This window comes from Bombina bombina, chromosome 6 (assembly GCF_027579735.1).
Source record: "Bombina bombina isolate aBomBom1 chromosome 6, aBomBom1.pri, whole genome shotgun sequence".
Taxonomy (NCBI): Eukaryota; Metazoa; Chordata; class Amphibia; order Anura; family Bombinatoridae; genus Bombina; species Bombina bombina.
In genome coordinates this window covers 150,168,513-150,176,026 of record NC_069504.1, presented here as the reverse complement: position 1 = coordinate 150,176,026, position 7,514 = coordinate 150,168,513, and positions in this window count along the sequence as shown.

Below are 7,514 nucleotides of genomic sequence, written 5' to 3'. Positions count from 1 at the left end.
TTATTTGTATGTTTATTTATTTCACTCAATGTTTGCCTATAATCTATATACAATAACAAGCTAGCATATGACGAGGACTCTTTGAATTTCTATAGATGTCTTCAGATTGATCCTTGCCACCAGATCCCATGAGCGGATCTCTAATATATTGAAGACGCCAGAGTGTTTAAATATTGAGAATCTTTATCCCTGTAAGATTTGTCTTCAGATAAGTACTAATTTCCAGGTCCCATAAGTGGATCTATTTTTCTTTGTTGACACATGTTTGTCCTACTATTAAGTTATAAAATGAGGCTCCATTAGGGTCAATATCGTGCTCCTACTATTGTCTACTGTATTTATGTTTGAATGATGGAACTGATGTCATGCAATTTTGTTTGAGATATTGCCCTACCTACTATGTCTGTACTTTGATGTATTTTATTGCCTCAATAAAAACATTTTTCAAAAAAAAAAAAGAGGCCTCTGTTGAACAGATTTGCAAGGCTGCAACTTGGTCTTCACTTCATACTTTTTCCAAATTTTACAAATTTGACACTTTTGCTTCTTCGGAGGCTGTTTTTGGGAGAAAGGTTCTACAGGCAGTGGTTCCTTCTGTTTAATGATCCTGCCTTGTCCCTCCCTTCATCCGTGTACTTTAGCTTTGGTATTGGTATCCCATAAGTAATGGATGACCCGTGGACTGAACACACTTAACAAGAGAAAACATAATTTATGCTTACCTGATAAATTTATTTCTCTTGTAGTGTGTTCAGTCCACGGCCCGCCCTGTCTTTTTGAGGCAGGTTCTAAATTCTAAATTATAACTCCAGTCACCACTGCACCCTATAGTTTCTCCTTTCTCGTCTTGTTTCGGTCGAATGACTGGATATGACATGTGAGGGGAGGAGCTATATAGCAGCTCTGCTTGGGTGATCCTCTTGCAACTTCCTGTTGGGAAGGAGAATATATCCCATAAGTAATGGATGACCCGTGGACTGAACACACTACAAGAGAAATACATTTATCAGGTAAGCATAAATTATGTTTTGTTAACATTTTGCTATTAGTATTTTTTATTTCACTATACATCCTCACTTTATTAGGTTGTATATTACATACAGACACATTAAGATCTGAATATACCATTGTTTTAGTTTTATATTTACACTTCATGTATTTGACCAATAGCGCCCCCTATTAAGAGTTAGTTTCTCTTGACTTCTCTATCACCCAGACTATGATCCAGGCTCGCAAGCCTGTTAATCGAACAATTTACCATAATGTATTGCGTAAATACCTTTATTGGTGTGAATCTAAGGGCTACTCTTGGAGTAGGGTCAGGATTCCTAGAATTTTGTCTTTTCTCCAGGAAGGTCTGGAGAAAGGATTGTCAGTCAGTTCTCTGAAAGTTCAGATTTCTGCATCATCTATTTTGTTACACAAGCGTCTGGCGGATGTGCCCGATGTTCAATCTTTTTATCAGACCCTGGTCAGAATCAGGCCTGTGTTTAAATCTGTTGCTCCTCCTTGGAGCCTTAATCTTGTCCTAAAGTTTTGCAGCAGGCTCCGTTTGAGCCAATGCATTCCATAGATATTAAGTTGCTATCTTAGAAGGTTTTGTTTCTTATTGCTATCTCTTCTGCTCTGAGAGTTTTGGAACTCTCAGGTTTGCAGTGTGATTCACCTTACCTTATCTTTTATGCGGATAAGGTGGTTCTTCGTATTGAATTGGGGTTTCTTCCTAAAGTGGTTTCGGATAGAAATATTAATCAGGAAATTGTTGTTCCTTCTCTCTGTCCCAATCCTTCTTCTCATATAAAACGTCTGTTGCACAACTTGGATGTTGTGTGTGCTCTAAAATTCTAATTACAGGCGACTAAGGATTTTCGCCAGTCTTCTGCCCTGTTTGTTTCTCAGGAAAGCGGTAAGGATCAGAAAGCTACTTCTACTTCCCTTTCCCTTTGGTTGAGAAGTATGATTCGTTTTGCTTATGAGACTGCTGGACAGCAGCCTCCCAAGAGACTTACAGCTCATTACACTAGGACTGTCTCCTCTTCTTGGGCTTTCAAAAATGAAGCTTTTGTGGAACAGCTTTGCAAGGCTGCAACTTGGTCCTCTTTGCATACTTTTTCCAAATTTTATAAATTTGATACTTTTGCCTCGGCTAAGGCCTCTTTTGGGAGAAAGGTTCTTAAAGCGGTGGTGCCTTCTGTTTAGGTCTGCCTGTCTTGTTCTCCCTCCCTGTTCATTCTGTGTCCTCTAGCTTGGGTATTGGTTCCCACTAGTAATTAAATGATGTTGTGGACTCTCCATATCTTAGGAAAGAAAACAAAATTTATGCTTACCTGATGATAAATTTCTTTCTCTCCGGATATGGAGAGTCCACGACCCCACCCTTTATTATAGTTATTTTTTTACTAAACCTCAGACACCTTTACACCTTTGTGTTCTTTTTTCATTTCTTTTACAAGATATGTCGAGTCCACAAGTTTTATCCTTGTGGGATTTATCCTCCTGCTAACAGGAAGTGGCAAAGAGCACCACAGCAGAGCTGTTACATAGCTCCTCCTCTAACTCCTCCCCCAGTCATTCTCTTTGCCTATGCTAATAATAAGAAGGGTAAAGTGATAGTGGTGACAAAATGATAGTTTTAATTTCTCCAATCAAGATGTTTTTTATTTTAAATGGTACCGGTGAGTACTATTTTGATCAGGGAGGATATGGAAGAAGATTTCTCCCTGAAATTGATGATCTTAGCAGCAGTTACTAAGTTCAATTATGCTTCCCACTAATCTGAAGGTAATGATGGAAACTCTTCAGTGTGAGGACGGTCGCATGCAGTAAACAGCATTTGAGGTATGTGTCAGCCTATTTTTCTCTGAGGAAACTTGGTATATCAGAAATGGCTGTATTTGGTTCCTTATAAGGGGAACAGGGTAAGCAGTAGTCCTAAACCAAGAGGGGAGTTACTCTCATACTGGGTGTTTTATTTCTTACATCATTGCAGCACATTTCATAAGCAGCATATTAACTGACACTGGGACTTTTATTTTCACAAGTTTTATTATAAAAGACAACAGTAAAAGAGGTTTTATTTGATAAATAGTCGTTTGGGGACCACATGGCTGTTTTTAACCGCTTCCCATGCGGTAGTTAAATTTCTTAGTGCGACGTCCATTGTGGGCGGGGCCTATTTTCGCGCCTCAGATGCGCAGTTTACTCTGAAGGAGACAGCAGACATTAGCACCAGTTGGGCCATATCTGTGTTTTACACTATCCGGATTGGTGTCGATTCGTTTGGCAGTTATCTGGGGGCAGGTAGGCACCACAGCAGAGCTGTGGCGAGGTTCAGGGGTCATTATTTTGGAAACTGTATTATTTTTTTAAAGTAATGTTCCTGTAAAGAGTAAATTCAATCCATGGCAATGGCAATTTATATGTCTATATCTACTTTTTAAACGTTCATAGACGTTTTTAAGCATGCTTGAGAAAAAATTGTGTGTTTTTATTTCTTAAAGGCACAGTACTCGTTTTTTGCAAAATTGTTTTTGTCAACAAATAAAGTATTTACCAACTGTTGTGGTTATTACTATTTTGTTTAACATGTCTGACATTGAGGAAACTTATTGCTCTATGTGTTTAGAAGCCATTATGGAACCCTCTTTTACATTGTGTACCTCTTGTACTGATAGAGCCTTACACTGTAAGGAACATATTTTAGGAAATGAAAGTATGTCTAAGGATGATTCTCATTCTGAAGAGAATCAGGATATGCTATGTAATTTTCCTCAAGTGTCCCAACCTTTAACACCCACACAAGTGACACCTAGTACATCTAGTGCGTCTAATTCTTTTACTTTGCAAGATATGGCTGCAGTTATGTCAACTACTCTCACTGAGGTATTATCTAAACTGCCAGGTTTGCAGGGTAAACGCAGTAGGCCAGGTATTAACGTAAATACTGAACCCTCTGATGCTTTAGTAGCCATTTCCGATGTACCCTCACAATGCTCTGAATTGGGGGTTAGGGAATTATTGTCTGAGGGAGAAATTTCAGATTCAGGGAATATGTTACCTCAGACAGATACGGACTTGGCGTCCTTTAAATTTAAACTTGAACACCTTTGCCTGTTACTCAGGGAGGTCCTAGCGACTCTGGATGATTGTGAACCTATTACAATTCCTCCAGAAAAATTGTGTAAGATGGATAAATATCTAGAAGTTCCTACTTACACTGATGTTTTTCCGGTTCCCAAAAGAATTTCGGAAATTGTTAGAAAGGAATGGGATAGACCAGGCATACCGTTCTCTCCCCCTCCTAATTTTAAGAAAATGTTTCCCATATCAGACTCCATTAAGGACTCTTGGCAAACGGTCCCTAAGGTGGAGGGAGCAATATCTACTCTAGCTAAGCGTACAACTATACCTATTGAGGACAGTTGTGCTTTCAAAGACCCTATGGATAAAAAATTAGAGGGTCTTCTAAAGAAATTATTTATTCACCAGGGTTTCTTGTTACCACCTGCTGCCTGCATTGTTCCAGTAACTACGACGGTGGCTTTCTGGTTTGACGCCCTTGAGGAGTCTCTGAAAGTAGAGACTCCCCTAGATGACATTTTGGACAGAATTAAAGCTCTCAAACTAGCTAATTTTTTTATCACAGATGCTGTTTTTCAGATTAGGGTCCCTTCTAGCGGTTCAGTGGCGCCCTATCTGGACGATATTTTGGTTCAGGCGTCAACTTATCATCTGACCAAATCTCACACGGACATCGTGTTGTCATTTCTAAGAACTCATGGTTGGAAAGTGAATATAGAAAAGAGTTCACTTGTTCCACAAACAAGAGTTCCATTCTTGGGAACTCTGATAGACTCGGTAGACATGAAAATATTTCTGACGGAGGTCAGAAAATCAAAGATTCTAAATACTTGCCGAGCTCTTCAGTCCATTCCTCGGCCATCAGTGGCGCAGTGTATGGAGGTCATTGGATTAATGGTAGCAGCGATGGACATCGTTCCGTTTGCTCGCTTTCATCTCAGGCCACTGCAACTGTGCATTCTCAGACAGTGGAATGGAGATTATGCAAATGTATCTCCTCAGATAAATCTGGATCAAGAGACCAGAGACTCTCTTCTTTGGTGGTTGTCACAGGATCATCTGTCCCAGGGAATGTGCTTCCACAGACCATCATGGGTTATAGTGACAACGGACTCCAGCCTCTTGGGCTGGGGTGCAGTCTGGAATTCCCTGAAGGCTCAGGGAACTTGGACTCCGACGGAGTCTCAGTTGCCAATCAATATTCTGGAACTGAGAGCAATATTCAATGCACTTCAGGCGTGGCCTCAGTTAGCACTGACCAAGTTCATATGATTCCAGTCGGACAATGTCACGACTGTAGCATGTATCAATCATCAGGGGGGAACAAGAAGTTCTCTTGCGATGATAGAGGTATCAAAGATAATCCGATGGGCAGAGATTCACTCTTGCCATCTATCAGCAATCTATATCCCAGGAGTAGAGAACTGGGAGGCGGATTTTCTAAGTCGTCAGACTTTTCATCCGGGGGAGTGGGAACTTTATCCGGAGGTGTTTGCATCGTTGATTCATCAATGGGGCACATCGGAATTTGATCTGATGGCATCTCGACAGAATGCCAAACTTCCACGCTACAGGTCCAGGTCAAGGGATCCCCAGGCTGTACTGATAGATGCTCTAGCAGTACCTTGGTCGTTCAACCTGGCTTATGTGTTTCCACCATTTCCTCTCCTGCCTCGTGTGATTGCAAGAATCAAACAGGAGAGAGCTTCAGTAATTCTAAAAGCGCCTGCGTGGCCACGCAGGACTTGGTATGCGGATCTATTGGACATGTCGTCTCTGCCACCGTGGAAACTGCCATTGAGACAGGACCTTCTCATTCAGGGTCCGTTCCAACATCCAAATCTAAATTCTCTGCAGTTGACTGCCTGGAGATTGAACGCTTGATCTTATCTAAGCGGGGATTCTCTTAGTCGGTCATTGATACTCTGATTCAGGCTCGCAAACCTGTCACTAGAAAGAGTTACCATAAGATATGGCGTAAATATCTTTATTGGTGTGAATCCAAGGGTTACTCATGGAGTAAAATTAAGATTCCTAGGATCTTGTCCTTTCTCCAAGAAAGATTGGAGAAGGGAATTTCTGCTTTGTCAATTTTAATACACAAGCGTCTGGCGGAAGTCCCAGACGTTCAGTCTTTTTGTCAGGCTTTAATCAGAATCAAGCCTGTGTTTAAACCTGTTGCTCCACCATGGGGTCTGAATTTAGTTCTTAATGTTCTTCAAGGGGTTCCGTTTGAACCCCATGCATTCCATAGATATTAAGCTGTTATCTTGGAAGGTTTTATTTTTAGTTGCTATCACTTCTGCTGAGTTTCTGAGCTTTCTGCTTTACAATGGGATTCGCCTTATCTTATATTCCATTCTGATAAGGTGGTTTTGTGTTCTAAACCTGGATTCCTTCCTAAGGTTGTTTCAAATAAGAATATTAATCAGGAAATTGTTGTTCCTTCCTTGTGTCCTAATCCTTCTTCTAAGAAGGAACGTCTATTACATAACTTGGATGTGGTCCCTGCTTTGAAGTTTTACTTACAAGCGACCAAGGATTTCAGACAAACATCCTCTCTTTTTGTTGTTTATTCTGGAAAGCGTAGGGTTCAAAAAGCTACGGCTACCTCTATCTCTTTTTGGCTGAAAAGCATCACCCGTCTGGCATATGAGACTGCTGGACAGCAGCCTCCTAAAAAAATTACGGCTCATTCTACTAGAGCTGTGGCTTCCACATGGACTTTCAAAAACTATGCTTCTGTTGAACAGTTTTGTAAGGCTGAGACTTGGTCCTCCCTTCATACTTTTTCCAAAATTTACAAATGTGATACTTTTGCTTCTTCTGAGGCTATTTTTGGTAGAAAGGTTCTTCAAGCAGTGGTGCCTTCCGTTTAGGTTCCTGTCTTGTCCCTCCCTTTCATTCGTGTCCTAAAGCTTTGGTATTGGTATCCCACATGTAAGGATGAAACCCGTGGAGTTGGCATATCTTGTAAAAGAAAAGGAAATTTATGCTTACCTGATAAATTAATTTATTTTACGATATGCCGAGTCCACGGCCCGCCCTGTCATTTTAAGACAGGATTTATTTTTCAAAACTTCAGTCACCTCTGCACCTTTTAGCTTTTCCTTTCTCTTCCTATACCTTTGGTCGAATGACTGGGGGGAGGAGCTATGTAACAGCTCTGCTGTGGTGCTCTTTGACACTTCCTGTTAGCAGGAGGGTAAATCCCACAAGTAAGGATGAAACCCGTGGACTCGGCATATCGTAAAAGAAATCAATTTATCAGGTAAGCATAAATTTCCTTTTCTCTTCGGTCAAATGACTGGGGATTATGGGTGGGGGAGTGACACTTGGCAGCTTTGCTGTGGTGCTCTTTGCCTCCTCCTGCTGGCCAGGAGTGGTGTTCCCACTAGTAATTGCATGACGTCATGGACTCTCCATATCCGGAA